Here is a 24664-nt window from a genome sequence, read left to right on the forward strand (position 1 = left end):
GATTGGTTTACAGGCCAAGAACCAAATCCTGGAGAGCTGCAGGAGCCAGAAATGTGCCAGCAGGACCTGCCCTTGGGGGGAGGGCAGAATTTCCACTCTGCAGCTTCCTCTGGCTGAGGCAGCACGCCAAGAGATGCTTCCAGCCTGGCAGCGTGTCCCATGATATCCTGAAGTTGATGCAGAGGGTGTTTTCTCACCCTGAAGCAATTTACTGACGCATTCGTGGGGACTGCTGTGGATTTTGTTTTGTTTATCATCTTGCTAATGAAGTGTTTGTGTGAGTGCAAGTGCTCCGGGAAGAAACCTACAATTTATCATGCTTGTGTTGACATTGCTTCATCTGCAGCCTAAACACAAGCAGAGGCTGCACAGAAATCTTATGGGTGGTTAAGTGTTTAATACCATGTCTAGTAAACGTTAGACATTTAATACCATGTCTAGAACACCAAGAAGAGCTGGCAAGGAACCCCATGGATGAGGTGACACGTGTCTCTCCAAATCAGCAGCTGATCAGGACAGTTGTATGACAGAACAATGCTCTTAGTCATACAGCTTGGTGAAGAATATAAAGGAAAATGGAAAATTTTCCAGTAACTTATATAACACAGAGCAGCAGATCATCATGAAAATTCAGTTTTATTTTAAAGAGGCAGGTCATTTAATATATATATATATACCTGCAGGAGGCTCAAGCCTGCTGGAAAATTTTCCCCCATATATGAGAAGGAGGAAATGTACTGATGAACAGCAGTGCTGCTGCCAAGCAGGAGACATAAAGTCCAAAGGAATAGGAAAAAGAAATCAATTTCCCTTATCACTCTCCAGCTGCACATTGTGTTTCTGTCTGTCATGCTTATATAGGCAAATCATTGTATTATCTTTCCTCCTGTGGACAGTTCCATTGAAGCATTTGTGAAATGCAGGATGTGTATGACTCGTGAAAGGCTGTGACCCTGATGATAAATCTGTACACCTCCCTGAAGAAGTCCCTGCTGTGCTCCTCTGGTATAGATCTGCTCCTGAACATATGGGTTCAGAGTCAACCCTATATTATCTGGAAGATTTTCTTCTTCCTTTAGAATTCAGCTGGGGACAAAGCAGACTTTTAAAATGGCTGAAATACCCCTGAGACCTAAGGTTCAGCTGTTTCCATGGTACTTGTAGAAAGCCCACAAACTTTTCAGTGCTGAATAGGCTGCTGAGAAAGGGATGACCAGTGTTACTCTGACCAAGAGTCACTGTGACACCTGCCAGCTTTAAACAGAATGTGTTTACTTGGAAGGGCTGCCAGCTGAGAGGAAAAAAAACAACCTGCAGTGAAAATCTTTCACATCAAGAAGTGGAACCCAGAGGTTCTGCTACCCTGCATTCTGGTGCACCCTCTACTGCCCTGCAAGTTCTTTCAAAGAACTTTTTACATTCCTTTTCCCAGTAGGCCACCACCAAAAAAACAAAAAATTAATTATTATTTTCATAATAAAAAGCATCCTATTTTATAGCTAATAGTGAGGGTCCTGCTAACAAAAGCAGACTGCATGCATGGTAAAGAAGCCCAAGCAACATGAGAATCTTGACAGCATGTTGCAGCTCAGGATCTTTTCCCATCTTCTCCCCAGCCCCCAAATCTCTAGTCATTCAATGAAGTGCCTTGGGATTTGGGATTGGAAGGTGCTAGGAGGATGCCAGTCATCATTACGATAATTATCAGACTTAAACATTATGCATTATTTATTCCAAATATTTATTCATTATTGTGTCCCAGATTAATGCAAGCTACTTGAGGCAAATCTATTTCTTATGGAAGTATTAGTGAGAGAAATTCTGAAGCAGAAAAAAGCAAGCTACAGTCAAAAAAATAAGCCTTGCCAAGCTCCTTCAAGGAGTGATAGAGAGAGAAAGGAAAAAGAGAGAGAAAAAAGTTTTAATAAGATGATTGATCCTAAAGCTGTCAGGTTGTATTATTGACAGTATGCAAGCCTCTTCTGGGAGCACAGATGTTGATCTAATATATTTGGTCCATGATCTAATTTAATATGTTAGATGTCCTCTTGGTAGACTGCAAATTTTCTTCCAGTTCTTTGGGGGAAAAAATGAGAAAAAACCTCAGTTGCAAAAACTGTGTGCTTAAGATTTTTCCAGTGAGTAAGTTTACGTATTATGTAAGGTAAACTGAAATAGTTTTTTTGACTTAATAACATTATTCTGATTTTTGTCTATCGAAATCCAGTTTAGTATGAGTAGCCCACAAAGTAGACTGTGGTTTACAAAAAATTTCACCTTAGCTTTGCTACCAGTTGTTCTTAATATTGTTTATTATTTTTCTTAGCACTAAAAATGACAGCAAAGGCCTGGAGCACAGCCACCCTATGCACAGAGATGTAGCATAGCAGGAGGTAGATGAGATACACTTTGACCAAGAGGCAAATACTAGAATTATCAGCCACAGACCATTTCTGCAAGTGGAAACGAGGCCAAAAGGAGTGAAGACTTGCTCAGCCTCGTAGGTTTGTCAGTACTGGAATTGGAAGAGTCCTCTGAGGTTTTGTGAGTTTTGTGCTGTTTTGTGGCAATTTTATTGTAAAAAAAAAAAGGATCTTGAAAATTAGTTTTTCCTCTGTGTTCATATGTTTTTAGAGAAAACTGCTATACAAAAGAATAAATCATCAAAATATATGGGCGTGTGAAGACATTGCAATGCTAAGTTCTTTAACCTGCTACTCAATTTTGATATGCTTTTCCTATTATTTTTTCCATATAGTATCTTCTTATATTTACATGGAAAGGAACTCAGAAAAATAGGCAACTTTTCTATTCTTGTGATTGAATTCACCTGAACCCAGGAAATAAAACAAAACCCTAGTAATATAATAATAAATTAAAACTTTTAATTTAAAACTAAAATCTTATCTTTTTAGGTGTATTTCCTTTTTTCAATTCTTTTGATTCTTTACATTTTTAAAAAATCAGAAGGGACCAGAAACAGAGGAATAAGAAAATAGATTCATATACCTATATAATTCCTCATTACAAAGGCCAGCCTTGATGTGCTTTCTCCCTTCTGCTTCTTTTCTTCAGTCTCAACATTGGGTCTAAAAAGAGAATATGTGTCCATATTCAGCAGTCCTTCCACACCCCTGGATAGGAAATATGGGATTTTGATCGTTCAGAACTACTTACTTGGCATCTAACTATAATGTGTCACTTGTGTTAGAAACCAAAACTGTTACAGGTCCAGACTAGCAGCGAGCCACTGCCAGAAGATGCAGAGACCCACATAAAGCAAAATCACTGTGCTCCTGCCATTGCACTTAAAGCTTCTTTAGTCCATGGATACAGAGCAGCAGCTAGGCAACATCAGCCCAGCTGGGTATTGAGCACAGCATCCTGCCCTCACAGCAACCAGCAAGAGCCAAATACAGAGTTAACACAATCCTGCCGTGGTGTTTCTGTGGAATACTCTTCCACAATACTCAATACTCCCAGCTTACAGTGACCTTCAAGGCAAGGTCTTTTTTAAAACAAGAGTGAACTCAACAGCTGAGTATCACCAGAAATGTGTTTGGATCTTGATATATGACAAGGAAGAAAGAAAAAATGCTTATATTGCCATGACATGGATACTGGAAAATTCCCTTCTGACAGTCCGTAGAGGAGGAGGTGAGCAGCAGGTTAATTGCATTCTGATGGGATATTTTATATTTAAGTTTCCTATCTCCGTTTCTCTCTTTCCTTAATGTTGTCACAACATTTTGATGTTAGTTTAATGCAAACAAGATTTAAACAATGAGTATTTATATTCTTGCTGGTATAGTTCCATTGCAGTGAAAGACAAGGAATCAGCAATCTATCAGGCAGAAGGGGCAGAGAGAGAAGAGAGTTTCTGTTTTACAGCAAATAGAACTTAGGAACTTCTTCGAAGAATTTTAAATGAGAACCAGACTGGCACTTGCATGTAAATGACCACTGTGTTTATCAGAGCAGGAGAGTGGTGAATTTGAGCACTCCAATCCACCAAAAATGGGTCCCTTGGACACTGCTTGAAGGCTTCTCCTTGTCCTAAGGCAGTGTGAAGCAGAAATTTTCTGCCTGACCTCTTTTAACCCAGATCATTTAAGAAGTGAGAACAAGGAGGAAAGAGGTTTTGAGTGAAGAAAATAAAGAGATGTTCACAGCTTCTTACTGAATTTTATAGTTCTGCAAACTGAGACACAGTGAGGATAAGTGGCAGACCAACACTGTTCCAAGGATGTAAATCAGCTTTTCCATCACTTTTCCGTCCTCATCCCCCCATTGTGTGCAGAGGTTGAGCCTCTCCAAATATAAAAAAAAATCCAGCTGCTTGAACCTAAGGGGAAGCAGGAGTTTTAAGGTTTAAGTTCTACTTTATATACCCAAAGGGAAGGTGGGAGGGAACACACCTTCTGTTAGTACTGATCAATTTGATTAAAAAAGTAAGGTTGATATGGAAGAAAATGATAAGTGAAGCTCTAAGACAGTTGGGAAAATTAAATGAGTTCTCTGCATCATACACACCCAAAGAAATCACTACAAATATGCAACAGGATAGAAAGAGGGAAGTGAGGAGCTCAGAAACTGCAAAGAAATAAGGAGTTTACTTAACAATGAGCAATTGCTTTAATTAATACATACACTATGTTTTGAATGAAGACTTCTTTGAAAAGAGTAGGGTTTTTACAGAACACCTGAGGAAGAAAAAAATAGATGAAATATTTTTTTTTTTTTTGAAAATTATTTCAATATAAAACCATGTCTTATTTGATCTGATGCTATGACCAGTAATTTATTCTCTGAATAAAGAGCCTTACCATATAACACATATTAATAAACTACCTATACCCAGTGATAGATTCAGGCCACAGTAACATTCCTGGAACATAGGACAGCGTCATCACACAGATTAACAATGGTCAACTGAGGCTTCATTATAATAAACTACTTTCCCAGTCCTGAAAAAATTCCATAATGAATCTTATAATCATAGAATTTTTTAGCTTAGAAAAGAATTATAAATCATCACATCCAACTGTTAAATCTACCACTAAACTCTGTCCCTAAATTGTGACATCTACACTTTTAAATACCCTTGTGGATGACAACTCAACAACTTTGCTGGGCAGCCTGGGAACTGAAGCCACATCTCCTGAAACCCAGTTCAGAAACACACACTTAACTTCACCTCCTATCCAATTTGTAAGCTGGGAGCAGCTGATGGAGAACTACACCTCATTCTACCACCTTTGGATGGTGGGAATTCAGAGCCATAAGGCTACATCCAAGTCTCTGAGGCTTTCATGTCGTAGATCCTTGGTTTGTATCAGATCAGAAAATGTAACAGTCTTTATAGTTGTGCAATAGAAAACTCTACTTTTTAAAATCTCCTATAAGAACTTGCAAAATGCAGACACAAAACAACATGAACAAGACTAAGGAAAAACAAAGGAAAGAAGGAGGAATTTTCCCAGTGAATCATTTTACAAAGCAGTGATGAAAAAGGCTAAAGATTCATCTCCTCTATTTATTGTTGAATATTCCCATTTGTTTTCAGTCTGTCTCTCCTAAGGGAATATTCCTGATCAGAAAATGTCCAGTTTTTTAACTTCTGTCCTTTCACTCGTGCTTGAACACCTCAACTCTCTCTCCTCTTTTCCCACATTGGAAGGTGAGGAATGGAAATGGGAGTGGGATGGACAACACCCTAACCCACTTGAATGGCTGAGAAATGTTTCTTTGAGACACAAGTGCTGCTGTACAGCAGAAAGCAAAGCTGTGCAGAATGAAACCAACAATTTTTTAGCACTAAAATGGGGCAAGAACATTTTCAGGCAAAGCTGAGGAATACAGGCTGATTGCTGAGGGGAAGCTGGGTAGAGTTGTGCCAAAGAATTCTATGAAGTAGCTAAAAGGAACTCACTATCCCTACCAAGTTCTTAGACAGTTCTACAGTCTGGAGCACCCATGTGTTGCTTCTCTATTTGCATATCTACAGGCAGGGCAGGGCACTGTCAGTTTAACATAACATGAAATCAGGAAATATGAACAGTAGAGAAATTGATTTTTTTAAAAAAAATCATCTGAAACTAGAGATCAGACCATGCTCCACAAGAAAAAAATGACTACTGAAATCCATCTAAGGTTATCAGCAGTAAGACCCAATAAAATGGTATAAAAAGGGCTATAAATATCAGAGCAACTTCACTAGTTATTCAGTGGTATAAAACACACCATTCCAATTAAAATGGAGATGATAATATAATATATCTTGATTCTCATGTCTCAGAAATTAGACTTGTCCCAAGACTTTCAGACATACATTGGACTTTTCTATATCTAACTTTCTTGGCTTATTTGGGCTGCTAAGTCAGCAAAGCATTGTAATATGTCACTTGCTATGTTTTAATTCTGCTGAAAAATCTATTCAGTTCTCCTTTAAGAATTCAAGAATCTCCTACAGGAATCTGTCATCAACAAAAAGCATTGCTGTTCAAAAGAAAAACATAGCATGTGTCCCTGATAAATATCAGAAAAGTCCCTTGGTGACAGTGATGTAATTTATTTATTTATTTATCACACAAATGCATTCAAAAAAGCTCATATCATAAAACAAAACATGGGAACAATCTATGGATATTCCCCTTGCTGGGCCATTCCTCCCACCACGTGGGTCTGATGTCCTGTAAAAGTGTCATTTCCAAATCAGTTCATACCTCAAAAATTCAAGCCCTTGCAGCAGTTAAGGTTTGCCCATGTAACTCCATGCTCCTCATCTTCGTAAAATTTAGATTTTAGCTGTCAGCTCAATGGCAAACTTCTCATTGAAATGTCATTTCACACATTGCTAAGTTTCCTCCTCTACCTCACTGTCTCCCTTTCACTAGCAGAGCAGTTTTGAATTTGGCTAGTTCTGATCTGATGGCAAAAGGGTAACAAGAGTTACCCTCTAATGTAACTAGAGTTACATTTCCTCAGGTGCACCAGGGACTTCCAGGTAGACAAATTCTGGATCTCATCTGAAACACAGATTGTTTCTGTGAGCTATGGGGGTACCTGCTTCTACTCTCACACATTTTCAATAGCAGATGTAGCTCCACAGGCTGCAGGATAGTCACCCACAAGCTTGGACTACTCCAGAACTTCTACCTCAGGAAAAGTGCTGCTGCAGAGCAAAAATCCATCCCATGTGGATCAGAATAAACATTTAGGCAGAAAGTACCTGGCCAAGAATTTGTAGCTGGGAAGCCCTGGAGTAATCCTATGTAGGATCTGTTGGATTTTAGATAAACTCTCAGATGTACCTCTCATTTGTCTGACCACAGAAGGGACACTGGTGCACACATTCTTAATTCTGTCTTAAAAGATTACATTTACAGTGGATTAGTTTGGGTTCAAGCAGCTTAGCATTGTGAAGCAGATGCTTTAATAGATCACTGAAGTTTGTAAACCATACTTCTTGATCAGGCTGAAGTAGATTTAGGAGTTTTTCTGCAGCTAGAGTTGCTCTCATTGAAATATCCTTACATTGGAGACTAGAGCTGTTTTCAGTGCCCTTAGACAATTCCAAGCAGCATATCCTGCTTGTTCTGCACAAAGAGAAACATTCATTAAAAACAGCGGCTGAGGCCTGGTGAGGTCTCCTTGATGCTTATGTTTACACACCTTAATCCTGCTCAAACTACATGGAGAATTAATCTGTCACAATAATGTTTATCTGATTGCGTTGCAGCATCCCTGATGTGAGTGTGCCTTTTCAAGGCTCTTTCTTGCACAGGCTAAATGAGAGCTCAGCACTTAAAAGCTGGCCACATGCTGGACCTGGTTAAACTCTGGAAGCCTGGTCTGAGTGCCACTATTGCATTATTACTCCCCAGGGCTTCCAGATGTCTGTAAGCAAAATTTGAGCTCTACATAAAACTTGTTCTGTCCAAATAGGCTTGCCTTGTGAGCATGGCATTCACCAACAGGAATTGTGAAGAGGTGTCTTGGTGTCTGGGGTGAGAAGCCACAAGCTGGCCAGTGCCACTGCTCAGTACAGTGCCACTGTGACTTACAGCTCAGGCTGCAGGAACTAACAATCAGCGTATTCAATTAAACTGCATTGGGATATGGACTCTCACATCCAACCAGCTTAGGTATTGCTGTATTGCTGAGGTAGTGGCATTTGTGAGTCAGAAATTAAATCTTGCTTCCTCTATTGTATTCTTTATGTAATGATATTATAGAGGGAAAATAAATATGTAAACTCCAGGCTTTGTGGCTCCTCAAGAACACCAAGGTTTCTTTGATATGAATAGTAATTAACCAGGGGAATGAGAACCGAGAGCTGTAGTGTTACTGGGCATATTAAAGTTAAAACAGGTTTACAAGAGTTTTACTCAAAGAGATAACAAAGTTTAAAGATAAATTCAATCAGAGAAATGCCACAGGAGCAAGAAACACTCACTGACAAGCACAGTACCTCTGCAGATTTACAAACCTGTGAAACAGGACCATTAATTACCATTCCCAAATGACTTGCCCAAGGCCACAGAGGGGAGCAGCCAACATCCCCCAGAGACAGCACAGTGCTGGTGCTTCGCAGCCCTGATCCCAGGTTGCTACAAGAGCTGCTCCTCTCTGTTTGGACAGAAAGATTCATTATGGCAGACACCAAAATTTTATGTTCAGGAATGCATCTCCAATAGGGAGATCAGTAACACTCATACACATTGAAAATCTCCCTCAGGAACTCTTGCAGGTAATGACATCCATTTTCAAAAAATAAAATTAAATTAAAAACACTCTGTTTTCAAAGACCAATACTTAGAACCAAACATCTTGCTAAAGTGACTAAAATAGGAGAGATGAAAAAGACAAAAGAAAAGCCATAATGAAAGTGCTATTCCTTCACAAATGTTTTCTTATTTGCCCCAAAGAAAAATCCAGGAATACTTTTTTCCTTGACATGTTGGCAAAGCTACTGAACGTTATGTAAAACAGGGCTGCAGGTTAAAGATGGAAGTTATTTGTGTCAAAAAGTACTCAAACTTTGTGCTCGTGCTATATTGGAAACCAAAACACGATTTTAGGAGTACCTTTCCCCTATGGAGATTTGATGTTTCTTGATGTTTCAGGTGAGGGAGGAAAGGCATTAGGAGGTCAAAAAACCCAAACCAAAGAAAACACAGGGGAGGAGAAAAACAGAAAATAACACATGCAGTGTTAAAGTCTTGATGCCCTCTAACCTGTGTTTATCACACAGGTGTTCAATAAACACAGCAAATACTTGGAAGGAAACTGTCGTTTGTAAACAGAGATAAGTTGCCCCAAGAACTGTTTATAAGACGAATATGTAAAGTCTAATTGAAGTTCCCAAAAAAATAGGCAGCTGCCTTTTCATAAAATATATAATTAAATTGTAAAATATTTTTGGGATTTTTTCATGCTGGTTTTCCATGGTCCTGCTGCTTGGTTTCATTCATAAGTGATGAAAATGCAGATGCTGCACCATTTCTTCATACCAATGTATTTAATTTAATCCTTAATCCTATTAAAGTTCTTTAAACAAGACTTTAATTCTAAAAGTTAGAAAAAAAATTATATATTAGTCCTTTTCTTCAAGTGAAGTCAAATTCCTCCTTTAAATGCTGTGCTATGAAAATAAACCAGTCAGTCAGCAAATGCCTACTCCTGCTTTCAGACCCTTACTCCTTGAATGGAGCACACAGAGAGCTTCTGCTCTCCTGCCTTGCTCTTGTATATTTTGAGGGAGCCTTTTGGGAAGGAGGAGCACCCTGTTCTCTTTGGTGAAGTAGTGCAGCAGAGCCTGTGACAGGAATATTAAAATGTCCCAACAGAAGTATGGGAGGTTTTACACCATCTGGTGTCTGAACAAACTATGAGGAAAAGGACTTAGAGACTTAGAGACTGGCAAAGTCAAGCCCACAAGATGATGCCAAGTTTTATGAGCTTTTCCTGTTTGCAGGCTCCAGGTTTCAATTTTTATTTTTTTTTTCTTAATTTACTGGTTATTTATGGGGCATGAATACACCACCTATACTGTGACAGAATCATTAATGCCAAGTACCAGGACCCTATAGCATGGAGGCATCCAACCCAATATCAATACATCTTCCCAGCCAGAACACAGAAATGACCCTTCCTAATTTCTCCTTTCAATTTTGTCAATTTTGACCACAATAACTGCTCATAGAATCTTAGAACAGTTAGGATTCAAAGGACCCTTAAAGCCCATCTAGCTTAACCCCCCCACAATGTGCAGGGACATCTTCAACTAGATCAGGTGCCTCAGAGTCCTGATCCATTTGGCTACCAGGGATGGGACATCACCCACCTCTCTGAGCAACCTGTTCTATTGTTTCACTGATAGTAAATGTAAATGACAAGAGTGAAGAGGGGCTGTTAAGCCCTTGACAGTTACATGTGGGCTTGTAGTGGTGCAAGGAGCAGAGTGTGAAGGAAAGATGTGCCATTGGGACAACTTAATTTAGGGCTGAAGAGTTTATGTGCTTTCTTCTGAAAGGAAATGGCTCTGAGCTTGGAAACAACATTGATTAACATTCTGAGCAATTCCTGCTGCTGAGAATGACAGATAATCTCACCTTGAGCCCTGAGTATTCTTGTTTTTATGATTATTCTTCCACAGGGTCAGAAGGAATATTACAGTGTTGTTAGATTTTCAGTCATTAAGAGGCAAATCAGAAGCGATGTGTTTCTTTAGCCTCCACAATTAAAAACAGACTTAATATGGTATGTAATATAAGAAAACCCCAACCAAAAGAATCCATTCATTATCATTTGCTATATAAGGGATTTATTGCATGCTTGTGAATATCCATTTTGTGCTCACTTATCAATCTGCTATTTGAAGAAATTACAGAAGATCACAAATATAATCCAGTTTCCTATTCCTGTTCCCAAGCTGGGTGTACAAGAAATGAAGATGTGTGGGTAATTGACAGTCATACTGCCTAGCACCATGCATCATGAAATGATGGCTTTGGCTGTTTCTTTCCCTCCTGTACAGAAGACTTAAGTTTACCAAACCTAATGGTATAAGGAAATCAGTCACCTGAAACATAACTATCTAATCCATGTTAGTCACATCAGCCTCCACTGGAGCCAACAGAGAACGATTATCACCTGAGATGATTAATCTCACCCTGAGAGAGGTGTCTGAAACCAGAGGGACTTATTAACCTCTCCACCAAGTCCAGAGGGAGCTTGGACGAGGCGGTCAGATCAGAGCTGTATCTTGTAGATAGCCAAGGTCAGCGAGATGAATGTTTGCCTTCTCACTCTTCACAGCCATGGACTCTCATTAGATGCACCCGCTGCACTTGGAGCAGTGCAGGTCTATCTCTGCTACTGCACAGACAGCAAACATTGGTAGTATTAATCAGAAACATCCCTAATCCTTTATCTCAGACATGTATCTGGGTAACCTCGAAATACAAAGTGCAGTGTAACCAGCACCATTTCACCTCTCTCTGAAACACAGTGACTTTTGCAGAGCAACACTGCAGCCATGTAACCATACATACAAACTGCTGCTGAAAGAGCAAATCTTTTTAGTCTTCCTTTGCCTAGGGCTGAAATGGGAATAGATGGGGGACTGAAAAGATGCAAGAAGAGGGTAGCTCATACTATAATTTCACCTTGAAAGTCATCTGAGCAACCCCTTTTATTTAGTCAGAACTTGTTGGGAATGAGTTTTGCCACTGGGATGAGAACAGGTAAAACAGCAAAGTAATTACATAAGGTTGTCATCTATAATACAGCTATTGGACCTTACACACATATCAAATGAAGGTTGACACTTTTATAAAATATTTTTGTTCCATTAATTTATGGGGTTCCTCCTGAGAAATATAGTGCTTATATTTGTGCAAGCTTTGTGTGTTTAAAAACTGATGAGCTGCTGGTGAGGGTAAAAGAGGCAAGACAAAATTAGAAATGTCAAGCTACTCCCCAGAAATCCTTGAGATCTGTAGCACTATGCCTCTTTCCTCTTTCAGGCAGAAAAAAGCTGTTCATATAATGACACTGGAGCTGACATCCTGCTCCTGAGCAGAGCCTGAGGACATGGGCAGGCTGCAAAGTGCATTGAGCTAAGAGATCCCATGGATAACCACCTCTTTGCTCCTTAAGGATCCTTCTTCCACCTTCTCCTCCCTGGAAACCCTCACACGGCAGTCCTTACAGCACCAGCCACGGAATGTGAGCAGGAGCTGTTCAGTTTGGTGAAATCCTGCTTGTGCAAGGGTGGGATACTGGGACTCCAACTTGGCCTGGCAGTGGGACTTCTAAATGTTCAACATAAGAAAAAAAAAGACCCAAAACCAAAAATCAAGTGACTGAAAACATGAGTGCATGTATGATTTGGGGCCTGCTGCAAGGGCAGTCACAAGGTACTTTGTCTGGCCATGGCTACTTTAAGCTCTGTCTTTCAAAATCTCTTCTACATTATAGGAATATGTTTCAGTAGCTCCCAGACCGGCTGTGAATGTTTCCAAAAAAAAGTGGAATATTTCCAATAAATTATGCTGGTGGGAATCAAAAACAGTTTTGAGCAAATCATGCCCTGGGCTCTTCTGGGTCTCCTTCAGGTGTGGGTTTTAGTGTGAGACAGTCTGAAAGCCATATGGAAATGATAACTGGCTCCTGCATGCACACTGAACTTGAAATTCCAGTCAGTTCTTTCCCTGGCTTAATGTTGAAGCAAGAATATCAATGTCTTTAATTGGTTTCCATGTCCTGGGGGCCCCTGGTACATGATCTATTACAAAAGGTAAGCAACAAACAAAAATGAGATATTAAGAACTGAAGTGCACTGAGTGGTTTGCAGCCATCTTCACTGCTGATATCGGGCTATGGCTTTTAGCTACATTCTGCATTTCAGAAGGCTTCTAATGCACATATCCATTGTCCTGCAACAAGCTGAGTTTCTTGCCTACCTATTTATTACATCTGTCAATCATGTGTGAAAACTGATGACAGAAAGTAATCTGAAAATGCTGTTATATCCAATAGAAGTGATAAGGATGAACTCTAAGGCTCAAAGGACTTTGGTGGCAGCAAACTATCCACAGTTTGGATCACAGCATTTTCTGTCAGGCTACCTTTCATTAAGTTTTTACCAGCAAAAGAAAATGAGAACCCAAACAAAGCAGAAAGAAACTTATATTAAAATGTGAACTTCTGACAAGAGCTAAAGCAAGCCTCAACTTGCACACAAGACTCTTATAATCTTAAAGGAAGAGAGGAAGGGGGAGAAATTTAAGCAGAAGATGTAATTCTCCACTCTAGATGCTCTCTTGACTCCTGTTCGCATTCCTAGAAAAACAAGATGGCTTTGTACCTACATGAAGAGTTTTGTGTGCAGAGGGCTGAGCCATAGCTTTTAAAAAGGTCCCTTTTAAAATCTCCTGTCAAACTGGAAAAACTGCATCTTGGTGGAGGGATTTTTAGAAAAAGCCTTTGATCAGGTGAGAGAAAGGCATGGCTTTACAGAATGACAGAATCAATTAGGTTGAAAAAGGCCTCTGAGACCATCGAGTCCAACCTATAACCAAACACCACCTTGTCAGCCGCACCATGGCACTGAGTGCCACGTCCAGTCTTTCCTCAAACACCTCCAGGGATTGTGACTCCACCACATCCTTGGGCAGCCCATTCCAAGGTCTGATCACCCTTTCTGTGAAGAAATTCTTCCTAATGTCCAACCTAAACCTCCCCTGGTGCAGCTTGAGGCTGTGTTCTCTCATCCTGTTCCTGGCTGCCTGGGAGAAGAGCCCTACCTCCACTAGCTCCAATTTGCTTTCATGTGGTTGTACAGGGTGACAAGGTCTCCCCAGGCTTCCTTTGCTCCAGGATAAACATCTGCAGCTCCCTCAGCAGCTCCTCATAGTACTTGTGCTCCAGAACCTTCACAGCTCTGCTGCCCTTGTCTGGACTCACTCCAGCACCTCCATGTCCTTCCTGAAGTGAGGGGCTCAGAAATGGTCGCAGCACTCAAGGTGTGGCCTCACCAGTGCTGAGTACAATCACTGCCCTGGTCCTGCTGGCCACACTATTGCTGATACAGGCCAGGTGCCATTTGCAGCCTTGGACAATTTTTGTGGGCTCTTCCCTATGTTCACTTACACCTGAGCCACTGTGAAAAACTTGATAGCACAGAATAGGGAAAAAATGTGGAAAAGGTTTGCATGTTCTAACTACCACTTCCACCTAACTACTATCATAATACCTTTCATCAGCTACACCTCAGGTGATCTAAACAAATGGATGACAACTTCATCTGGAAACAAACCAATCAAACTTATCCTGTGCAGGGACAATAACTGGACTTGATGATCCTTGTAGGTCCCCTCTTACTCAGCATATTCTATGATTCTATGAACAGCACTAAAATCAGTGGAGTTATTCTTGGTTTAAACCTGTGAAGAGAATTTCCCAATAAAATTCCTCCCTTACCTTGTGAGGAAGGAAAAATATTCTTGCAGCAGCAGTATTAATAGAAACATACAGACGTGGGGAGATGGGGAAGAGAGCCCAGGACCCTCCGAGATGCTGAGCACTGGAGTGACATGTGCATGTTGACATTTCAGCCTGGCCCATGCTGGAGGCCAGAGCTGCAGTTGTGATCAGACAAGCACGGTGAGAGTGATGTGCATATACATCCTGCTGACAGATGGATTGGTCTCGTTGCTTTAGAGTCCCCAAATTCAGAGTAATGCGTCCTTCCAGTCAGCAGATTTCCTGTGCTATTCAAAGAAGAGAAGCACCTCCCCAATCCTTCCAATAAACCTGCACATCCAGGCTCTGTGATGCCAGCTTGGAGGCTGGGAACACTCTGGTGAAGCAGTTACCTCCCTGGGGACTCACGCTGGCTCACTCAGAACTGACTGCAGCACTTCTCTGCAGGGTGACATAGGCTTTGGCTCACCTGTATTTTCCAATGTCTTCCCAGTTCCATGCAATTAGGGCTGACACAATTAAATTATTAGGCTAAATTTATACAGAAATTTCTTTCTCCCCACCTCTACCCCAAGGAAGAGGTATGTTTAAAAAGGTGGCCAGAAATTGCTTCAGCACAGATACGCTATAGATTCTGACAGCAGTTTCAGCACCAGCAACTGGTTTCAGGGTTTTTTTTCCCTAATTGGTTATCATATTGTCATCATGCATTGGTTTCCTGAACTTTCTATCTGGAGAGGAAAATGCAGGAGAAAAGTTTAATTTGAAAAAAAGAAAAATAAAAATCCTAGATAATGGGTTTGTGAGCACTGACACGATACACTTAAATTTTAATTAATATTGGATATGTGTCCCCAGAAATTCTGCATGAAATATTTTAAACACATACATATAAATAAGCATATTTCTTCTTACCTAAGGGCAAAGCTCTCATTTACCTAAATCAATGCCTATTGATTTATGGATGGTGTTTGTGTCTTTACGTATTACATCAGCTTGGACAGATCCCTTGGCCTTTCTCACAAGGTTCACTGCTTTGCCTTGGGAAGTAAATGCTTTGTTCAAATACACCCCAAAGGCAGCAGCAACACTATTCTAACATACACATCATTTGCTCTTCCCATTCGGTATTTAAAAAAATACCCCCACTTTAGACACCCACGCAGTTTAAATCAGACACACAGATGAATAGAGAAATACTGACCTGGATGGAAGGATGGATCACATGGAAAATCCAAGCATGCTTGTAACCCAGACAAAGGTTTGGCCCTGGTTTTCATGAAAACATTAGCAGAATGTCAGCCTGTCACATCTAATTAACCATAATAATAACAACTCACACTTCTGAATGCAAATTCCATCTGTGTATCCTAAAGGTCTCAGCAAACATTAACACACCCTAGAAAGACAAACCATGACACTTCCTCTAATGGGGAGAAACTGAGGCAGGAGGAGCAGCAAGACTGGAGAAGGACTCCAGACAGTGCCCAGAGGAGGGAGCAGACAGGCAAAAAGGGAGATATTACAAGGGCATCCTTAAAGTAGCCAAGGCAACATCAGGTATGACTGGGGAAGGATGTCTTGCTATTCTGATGGGGTTTATTTTTAAATCAGAACCAGATCTTGTATAGAGCAATACTAAATCAAGTGATACTATACTGACTGTCAACTAAAAGTTGGTTTTGATCTGCTTCATTCTTCCCATATGCTGCAGATATCCTTTACTTAAAAAAAAAGGTGCGACCAAAAGCAAATCCAGCAATAAGTTTTACTAACTTGACTCTAATTGAACTGTCGTGTGTGTAACCATTCTAGAAAAATGGTGATTCCAGCAATCAGCTGAAAAGAAAGAGGCTGCAGGAAAAATAAGCCAGAGACACAGATAAGAAGATTTTATTCAGCTTTATTTGACAAGTTTTATTATACTGAGAAAACATAACGTATCTAATCTCTTTGCAGCTGTTGCAGCCCTTCAGCCTTTATTACTTAAATCCTATTAGATATAAAATTGTTTCTATTTGTCAATGGCATGATATCTTCTTTTATTATTATTATTATTATTATCATCATCAGAGTCTTGCAAGTATGACCATGAACATAATTTCTGGCCTATCTCCTTACCAATAGTTAAGGTTACCCTGTGAAATTTGCCTGTTTAAATGGCCTACTTTTTCAAAAGTCCTGGAGAGCTGTGTATATTGTTAGGATACATACAGTGGCACTAAATAAAGCTCAGCAAATAATGAAAACCTGTGCAAATGAACCAGTATAGCTAATTATTTCTATTATGGATGCTGAAATTCCAGTCAGGCTGGGCTCAGCTGTATGCCTACCCATGTGAAGACCTTGAAGTAAAGTCTTTCATCACTGTACACAGGGTTTTCAATCTGTCACTTGAAAAATTTGAATTCTTCATTTTTCACAGAAGGATGAAGGACATTATTTTTCTTACAGGAATTACCATTATTGCAAATAAATATTGCTCACAGTGCTTCTTTCTCTCCCTGTCCCTAGGATAACCCCTTCTATGATTGGCCATTTTGGAGAACGCAAGGGACATTCCCACTGTGATGTCCCTTGGAAGGCTTGGGCTCATGGACAGCCGTGGCAGGACATCACCTGGCTGCACTTCCCATGAGGAATGCATATGCCATTTCCACAAGTACATCATTTCATTTTTGAGACAAAACATTTTACCTGCTGGGATTTTTTAGCCTGACGCTGAAAATTGTAACATATTGATATCAATATTATTTTACAGCTGCTTTTAACAGGTGGGTTTTGACCAGATGTTCTTGCAGCATCAGTGGGTTAGGGTATAACAACAGTGGAGGAAAAAATAAGGCAAAGGTATTTTGTCCAGAAACTTCCAGCAGAGTAAGATGTACCATTAACATCCCCCAGACGCCTGCTCTTGCTTGCACTGGAAGCATAACATTCATCCCATTAAAAAGGGCACGTTCATGCTGAACAAAATTAGTATTAGAGGCTGCTAGTGCCATAAAAGTTTAACAAATGAGTAAGACACTGATTCTGAATGCAAAACAATAAGGAGGAGGAGTTGTTTTCCCTTTTGCCAATTGTTTTTTATTGTTATTGTAATCTCTCTCTCTCTTTTTATTAGTTTAATTTTCTTTTGTGTAATTTTGTTTTTATGGAGCAGATTCATCCCTGCTGTACCTCTGGTGGAATTTCAGGAGAGACGAAGACATACTTTTCTGTTGTCAAAAGATAAATAAAATGTTAATTTCTTTCTCAAAGCTGCCATATTTAGATACTATGGGCAATTTTTCTGTAGTTTCTCTCTATCTATCTAACCATAGTAATGATGGCCAAAAAGTGTCTCACAAACAGCTCATGATCTACTTGCTTATCAAATGTGCTGGTTTTCCAACTGCATATTTTAGCATGCTGAAATGTGAAAGGCATTAATTTTGGATAGTAATATGTATGGAAATGAACTGCAGAGTCCAAGAGTTGGGAGTTGCTGCCTCAAGCAGGAGCAAGACACTACGTGGCAGCTGATCTTTGGGAGGTAAAAGCTTCTGTTTCTTCAAGTTTTCTACTGCACAATGGGTAGCATCTTGCAAAGGACCTCTGTTGAGCCAGACTGACTAGAGAGCTGGACAGCAGAGATCTGGGAGCTGGATGAGATCACACACAGCAGACTGAAATACATCCAGAACAAATCATATCTTCCAAGAGGTTAAAAAAAGATAGATCCAAGGGTAATTAGTCATATGCTTTGAAGAAGTAAAGGTGTAAAACAGAAAGTGAGGAAGAGAAATGCTGTGTTAGTTCGTATTTGGAAAGATGTGGGTATACAATGGTGGATTTTAAAGTTTTGGGTGCTGGTTTTCGGGGATGCAGGTTCTGAAAGTGTAGTGTGAGGTTGGTCTTATCCAAGTGGAGATTTCTTTAAATGAAGGGTTGTGAAGTCTGTCCCTCCATAAGACTCTGTCTCAAAGAATGTAGGTAAATACATGACAAATGTATCTCACACCTGAAGACTCTTATTTTAAGGATGTCTTTTAGTGACAAATTGGATCACTGTCTGCAGGCTGAATTTCTGAAATTCATCTGTGATTCAGCTTTGGCAGCAGGAAGTCCTAGGACCAGCTACAGAAAGCCATGAAAATGCAGGTACAACCTGAGCTGAACTGTTGAAGGAGACAAATCACTCCTAAACCCACAGATCAGGTCTAATGAAAAAAACTTGTACATTTAAAACTGGACTTGAAGGATGTCTTAATTTCTAAGTCTTAGCAGTATAGTATAGTACAGTACAGTATAGTATAACACTAGTTAGAAAATCAGTTTAGCTGGATCTGATCTCATCAGGCATATTTTTGATCCAAAAATTCCTAGGACAGGTTTTTAATAAGCCATGACCACAGAGGCTGTTTGTTTGCTTTCCAGTCTGTGTGCAAGGAAAGCCTGGGGTATCCCTGAAGTACAAGGTAAGACTCATCTTTCCACAAAGCCATCTGTCACAGCAAGAAGTCAGGCCCCTTCCCCGGAGGGTGTCCCACCACTGTGAGGGAAGGAGAGAAAGCCATCCAACACCCAGGGACAAATTCAGCAATATGAGATCCTTCAATGTACCGAAGGAGGAACACGACTCTCTAGTGCCATAGTCAGAGCACTACACATAGGAGGGTATATCAAAGGCAACTGAGTTATACAGGCACTTTTTAAATTGTTTCTGTCTATTTATATCTCTTTTATAAATCCAGCACATATGAATGTGAAGTAGATTCACAATTTCTAGACTGCTGAGACATGCTCTTACTTGCTTTGCTCTCCATCCATTTGCATCTGGGCCGTTTGGTGTTGGGCTTAGAGACCCCAGCAGGTGAAATCAAATAAATGTAACCCTCTCAAAATAACAGTTATTATTAGTTCATTACAAGTGGCTGCCACCACCAGAGTGTGTGTAGTGTTGAGGCCTGAAGCCCTCTACTCATTACAAAAAGCAGAGGGACTTTCCTCTACCAGCACTTTTAGTGACAGTTTCACTATTTTTCTCTGCTCAGCTGCACATACTGAAACTAGATTCCAATTAATAAGTGATGAGCTTTTATTAGACTCCTCAACACTGCACTTGTGTTTTTGAGCACACCTGAAATTTGATCATATAAATATCTCTATCCTCTAAAGGTGAGTACTGCAATAAAACCATGTCACAATCTAGGCTATAGGAAGAAGAGAATATCTAAGAGACTTCTTGAAATTAAAAACAAGTACAAGATTTTTTTTTTTAGTTTTGTATAAAATTATAGAAACATATTGGTTATTATGAGCAAACAGAAAAATTAATTCATTGGAGTATTATTCTTAGCATTATTAAAAACCACCACATTTGTTCTTTGATGTTTGAAACATTGCACTCATTTATGTTTACAATTTATCATTCAGGCTTTCAGTCTTGAGAAATAAAATAAGTAAGCAATACTCCAAGCATACAACACAGTGTCAACCATGTGTAACACAAAAATTAAATAATTATATGCCATTTAGCACAGATAAAATGCAGTCCAAGCATTAACCAACAAATCTTTGTAACACTTCTCCAGGACAGAAACTCTATCCCCACTTTGCAGATAGGACATTAAAAAGAAAGCAAAATCTTTATTGTTCTGTAACAACTATGACCGAATGATTATGTTGTGAATCATTCATTCCAGTTTCCTTACACAAAGAAAAATACAAGAATTAGAAATGGTTTATGCTAAAAACAAAACTTAAAAAACTTCACTTATGAACAAAAAACTGCTTTGTGCCCAGTGCTGGATTTAGGCTAGAAAAATCTGCATGAAAGGAACATATGTTGTCAAATATTATGCACTTAGAATGGTGATGTGGTTGGCAGAAACTGGAGTGCTGCTTCTGAAATGTAGCCCATCAAAACAACCCAATTAATTTTGTAAGATTTAATAACAAATAATTTCACTCATCTCTAGAGGATTTGCAAAGCTAGCAGGTGAGGCATAATTATACTGAGCCAAGATTTGCAGGAAAGGACCAGAGCTCTCTCCATCTTGGTCATCTTAAACGTTTCATGAAGTATTTCTGAGCTCTGGTTCCCATTAATGCTCCATCTAACACTGAACATTTTTTACACAGACACTACCAAAGTGGGTAATTTATGATTCATATGAGTTTTGGATAACTGAGGATTCTTCAAATCTATGCTCTGTGCAGCAGGATATATTTCACCTTTCCCATTTATGTTATGACAATGTACAAACCCCTCCATATTTTTGTTTTCAGCCACTCCTTGGCCTGACTCATCAGTGACCTACACCAGCTTTGGTGTGGTAAAAAGTGAACAAGGAAACTGATAGCCTGGGATGGAAGGAGGAGAAGCAGCATTCTTCTTGAGAATAGTTTGGATTTTAACTGTGTTAAATCCAATGAAAATCTCAGTTATTGTATCTGTCCGCCAAATAAACAAAACAAACAACACAGAAAAAGGCTGCAGGAAAATAAAACTGGCCAACAGTAAAATATCAGTTTGGTGATAGCTAAGAAAAGAAAATTACATCTCTCAGCTCTGTAATTCAGTCCTAATGAGCAGACTCTCTGAAGAAACTGGATATTAGATGATATTTGATTACTCATCAATTAGTCAAAGCACGGGCAGTTTCACTAATTTTCCAGCCAAAAGGGGTTGTAGAGCTGTTACCATAAACACACATGGGAATGTTATGCTCTGATTCAGCAAAAGGGTTCTCAGTGAACTCAGTGGGGAATGGGTTTGGCTAAGACTCAAAATTATTATTTTGAGGTTCAGAAATCTGCCAAACAAAAAGAAATTTCAGGAAAACCAATGTGATATTTAATCTTTATCACTTCAGCAAAAGCCAAGGGATTTGTTTTCACTCAATTTGACAATCACACCAAACCAATTTTTTTCTGTTACACATATAGCTATATATGCACCTATATATGCATGTGTGCATATCTAATATTTATATAATTGGTCCCTTTTTATTATTTTCATATTTTCATATTTTTTAAAATTTTTTGAATGTTTTACAGAAAAAAAGAAAACACAGAAAACCACTCTGTCCTTTTATATTGGTCAGACTTACTTTGCAGTAGATGGTGTCTGAATTCAGCCAGCTTTGTCAACTGCTGTGCTCTTAATTAGACTCCATCTGAGTACAGTTTCATCAACATATCAGCAAGGGATTTCAACACTGGGAATGGCAGAATAAATTATTAATCCTTTAAATAACTTGCATTCTGGTACACTAGCTATAGAAGGACAACCAGGGAAAATATAAGAGATACAGATTTTCCCACCAATTTTCAATACTGAGAATGACACCAGTCATCTATTCAGGCTTTGTTTGTGGTCCTCGATATGGCATGTTGTGAAAGCTTTAGGCATATACCTTCCTAACTCCTTTTACAGGTAGAAGACAGGCACAAAGTGACTAAGGGCTTTTGAAATCCAACTTGGGAGTACAAGGTGGTTTTTTTTCCACTGGCTATCACACCTGAACACTATAAAGGACTGTGTGTTTACAGGCTGGACACCAAAGTCAGCAGTAAACCTGACTGTATATTAGCTTATGCTACCCTTGCAGCTGGGCTTCCATCAGAATGTAAAATGAAGGTTTCAAAACATGTTGGGCACATAAAGTGCCTGCTCCAACAGAGACGCAGAGGCAGGGCAAGGGGGGCTCTGAGCACAGGAAGGTCAGTGCTGCACCAGTTTGTTTCTGTACACAGAAACCAGAGCTGCAAGGACCACTTTTTTGATGACCAAGATGGTCCAGCTTTATGCAAAGTTATATCTGTATTTTTAAGTCTAGTTTGACTCCAGGCCTATAGTGACTGGATATGGAGCTACCTTGGCCTGGTTTGCAAGCACACTGGGACTGCATGAAAATCTGGTGTCTATTAGATCATGCATTGTGCAATGCTCACTGAGAATATTGACCCTCGATTTTACACATAAAAACACATTATTACCCATCCTACTGGATTTTTCACTAAAAAACAAGCAATACTTTCTTTATTGTTCTCCCCAAACGTCTTGTTGTTTTCTTATAGAAAATTTAGTTTTTATGGTAAAGCTTTGATTTCTGGCTGAAGGCAGCCTCTTTCTCAGCTGTGCGACACAAAACAGTAACAAAAACTAAATAACTTTTCCCAGATTATTCTTTTCTGAGGGAATTTTCACAAGCATACCTTAGTCATTCAAAATAATATGATGCAGTAAATGCAAGTGACTGAAATATTTTGCCACTCAATAAACTGTCTCTAAAACTTGCAATACAAACCTTGTTAATTTGCTTTATTTCTTTAATATTGACCCAAATGTAGCTGAATTTATGGGGCCAGAAGGAAGGGATAACTGTCAAACTGAAGCCTGCATCCCTTCTATACATTCACATGTGATTTTAGAAAACCTTTCCTGGGAAAAGAATTAGAAGATGAACTAAAAGTGGCCATGCCAGCAAGCTGGAAGAGAAAATAAATCCATGACACGAGCTATGCACGAACACACACACACTGGCAGAGAGCTATAAAAAAATATTTCTTTCAATGTGAGAAGCAATTAAGGAGGGAGAATGAAAACTGGTGGGGTACTGACTGACCTTCGTGCGTGGTAAATAGGAGGCTGCCAGCAACGTGCTTGCTGCTGAGATTCAGTGCAATAAATCAGTGAGGTGGGGGAGGGAATTTTTATTCCCCGCTGCAGACACACCTGTCTGTACTTCGCAAATATTCAAACCAGGAGCAGAGCCTCCTGGATAGAACACGTTAAAGAACTCATCACCTCTATAGAAATTTCACTGACAAAAGTGCACTACCCAGCAGAAAGCATCAGCTTCTTCCATTACACAATGTAGCATTTTAACAGCAAGGCTGTTATCAGTTTAAGCTCCATAAGGAAAAAGCATTATATACACTTAACATTTCAGGAGGAACTGGTGTAATCAGATGATGACTGCTCAGATTTCAGCCTTTCCTCTTCTGAAATTTTCAAAACAGCAACAATTCAGCAATCCCCAAATGACTGTCTCTCTCAGAAAGCATGAATCAGAATTATGATAAGGACCCAAGTAAGCCCTTCCCTTTGAAAGGGCTTGTCACAGACATAAGAAATACTTTGCCATTTTCTATCACAGTTATTTGCACTCTAGATATGTTTGGATATAATTTCACTTCAGACCCTTCAGCAGATGTCAAGCAAATAGAATGTATTGTCTGTGAAAAGTTCCTTTATGTTCACCTCTCCCCATATTAACATTTTAAAAATTTCATCCCCTCACTGGGTTGATGGGAGCTTTCTGACTAATAACCAATATCTGAAAGCTTTCACACTAGGTGGAGGGAGTTCCAATTACAAACACATCATAAAATACCCTTATATGTAGGTAAGTGCATTACCTAAGGGTGAAGTTCTGTAAAAAAGCAGCCAGGTCAGTAACAGTCATCATCCAGTGACATTGGTTCAGACCTGAAATTCTCACGTCACCTCCTGGGGGTAACCAGATTTGTCTTAGAAATTCTCCAGTTACAAATGTCTCAGTCCTTACCCTGCTTGATTTGTAGAGTCTGAGATCATCATTTAAGTAGAATGTCTTCAGGCTTGTTGTAACTCCAGAAAGCCCTCTGGGAAGAGGTTTCTGGAACTGGAAAAGAGTTTTTTTATTGAAACATCTTTGCTAGGTTCTACTCAAGAGAAATTTGCAAACAAGTTTTATTTGAATGTTGATGTTAATATGCAACATGACTAACTATCACTATGAGGTTTGTGCTACATAAAGATGAAAACTCAACTAGCTAGCAGGCAACATTTTACTTTTTTTTTTTTTTGCCTATATAATAGAAGTCTTTCAAAGGCTGGTAAATGGAGACTGCTCAGAACATCACATTCCAAAGTGTGTTTAATTTCTAAACTACATATTTTCAGAGTTGAAAAAGATACTTTTTAAAGAATTTGTCCAGTTCTCTGTTTCAGTGAAGGACCTGGACACTTGGAAAGAGAAACTCAGACAGGAAAGAGTAGCTGTTTTGGAAAATGAGTACAGAAGAGATAAATGGCAGGTACTTCCAGCATCCATTATACAAACACAGGCTGATGTCCCAGTCTTTCAGCTTGCTGGGCATAAAACCCCCTGTTTTCCAGCACTGAGAGCAAGACACT

The sequence above is a fragment of the Poecile atricapillus genome, chromosome 5 (genome assembly GCF_030490865.1).
Source record: "Poecile atricapillus isolate bPoeAtr1 chromosome 5, bPoeAtr1.hap1, whole genome shotgun sequence".
Lineage (NCBI taxonomy): Eukaryota > Metazoa > Chordata > Aves > Passeriformes > Paridae > Poecile > Poecile atricapillus.